The sequence below is a fragment of the Halichoerus grypus genome, chromosome 4 (genome assembly GCF_964656455.1).
Source record: "Halichoerus grypus chromosome 4, mHalGry1.hap1.1, whole genome shotgun sequence".
Lineage (NCBI taxonomy): Eukaryota > Metazoa > Chordata > Mammalia > Carnivora > Phocidae > Halichoerus > Halichoerus grypus.
The window spans coordinates 68,322,691-68,324,635 of record NC_135715.1 but is presented as its reverse complement, the minus strand read 5'-3'; the positions used below and the strand labels follow the sequence as shown (position 1 = coordinate 68,324,635).

Below are 1,945 nucleotides of genomic sequence, written 5' to 3'. Positions count from 1 at the left end.
ACTATTCATTCTGTTCTCCTGCTTATGCTTTTTTCCTCAGAGACTTGGATTATCTTCATTTTAAATCTTCAGTATGTGTGGGATGCCTGGGTGGCTCAGTCATTAAGTGTCTGCCTTCGGCTCCGGTCATGATCCCAGGGTCCTCATGAGGCTCTTCCCTCCGTGGGGAAGCCTACTTCTCCCTCTGCCTTGGCCACTCCCCCTGCTTGTGTTCTCTCTTTCTCTGTCAAATAAATAAATAAAATCTTTAAAAAAAAAAAAAAGCTTCAGTATTTGTTACTTGCTCTCACATCCTTTTTATCTCTTTTTTCATTTTTTTGTTGATTTTTTTTTTCAGTTTTCCTCTTTTTATCTCTTATGTCTCTTAAGGCATTATTTCGTGTCTCTGTTCATTCTTGTGTTTCTTCTGGTTTGGTCTTTAATTCTGAAATAAATTTTTTAAAAAAATGATACTTTCCTGAGTTCTGCAACCTCATTTCTGAGTTTTTCTAATTTTGATTTATGTTTTCTTTCATGTGTTATATACTTTTTAAAAACATCTCCTGTCATTTTGAAGTAGGAAATTAAAGTTTTGATCTGCTTTGTGGGCATGTCTTTCTACCGTGCTCTACTTGGAGGGGTGTTATTCTGCTCTTTATTTCTTTTTTCCTTATGATAAGTTTGTATAGGATTTGACGTTGAGAATTTTCTGGTTGTCGGCTTTTATGTGGACTCGGTTTTCCGGAAACCTTAGAATGAGACAGAGTTCAAAAATGTTTCTCTAACTCAAAGAGTGCCCACTTCTGTCATTTTTGCAGAGTTTACAAAATTTGGTGACTTGCTTTCTGAGATTTCCTGGATCAGTTTCTTCCCTGCTTTGACCTGGGCCTTTTCTTTAGAAGTGTGAAATGATTTATGAATTCGCCTATCACTTCTGCACAGGGGCCATGCTGATCTCTGTATTGTTCCCGTTTTAGTTTATGTGCTGCCAAAGCAAGCCCGACCATAGCCTTTTAACAGGTTTTGCTGCTCTAATAATTATTTCCACAGAAACTAATATTAAAAAAAAATGCAAATCTGATTATGTCACTTCCATCCGCACCCTGATTCCTCAGTGGCTTCCCACTGCACTTGGAATAAAATCCAAACTCCTGCCATAACCCCACAGCTCTGCACAAAGTGGCCCTTGCCTTCCGCTCAGGTCTCATTTTCTACCTCTCTGCCCTAGTGCCTTAGCTCTAGTCAGACTCGTCTGTGTTCTAGAACAACCAAGTTTGTTCTGCCCCAGGGCCTTTTCACCTGCCATTCTTGTTTCTTGGAGCTCTCTACCCCTGGGGCTCCAGCTCTCCTGTGCCTGGCTCTTTCCCATCCTTCAAATATCAGCTCAGAAGTAACCTTGACCAAGGTGATTCTTGGCCACCCTGTTTAAGGTGGCCAAGAATTTAAGGTGGCCACCTTAAATTGGTGATTCTTGGCCACCCTGTTTAAGGTGGCCACCTCCCAGTCACAGTCACTGTCTGTCACATCTTTCTTTAATTTCCATCTTAGCCTTTTGTCACAGTCAGGAATTCTCTGAGCTTTTTCTTTACCTGTTTACTGTATGCTCAAGAGGCCAAGGATCTCTCCTGTCTTCTTTGCTACTACATGTCCACTGCCTCACATGGTCCTGACACACAGTCGGGCCTCAATAAATATTTATTGAAAGAGTAAATAAGTTCGATTCAGCTGTCATCTATATTCTTTGAAAAATCTTCACTGACTCGCTGCCCCGCCTACACATTTGCACAGCCAGTCCCTTCCCAGCCCATGGCGGCGCCTTGCTTACGGCCTGTATCCGTTTACTCTGGTACTCATCCATCCGTTCATGGCTGTGTCTGCTTCATTCTCTCGACCGTGGGCTCCTTGCGGACAGAGAGTTAATGCTCTTCGTCTTGTGTTCCCAGCACATTGTGGGCAGGCAACAAAT

At 42.2% G+C, this 1,945-nt stretch overlaps 1 non-coding gene across 1 annotated transcript; it reads right to left on the bottom strand.

Moving 5' to 3' along the window:
• Positions 1 to 876: 876 nt before the first annotated feature.
• Positions 877 to 976, bottom strand: LOC118519270 (U6 spliceosomal RNA). Its single transcript, XR_004909079.1, has one exon. It is a non-coding gene; the product is annotated as a U6 spliceosomal RNA (small nuclear RNA).
• Between the last annotated feature and the right edge of the window lie 969 nt (positions 977 to 1,945).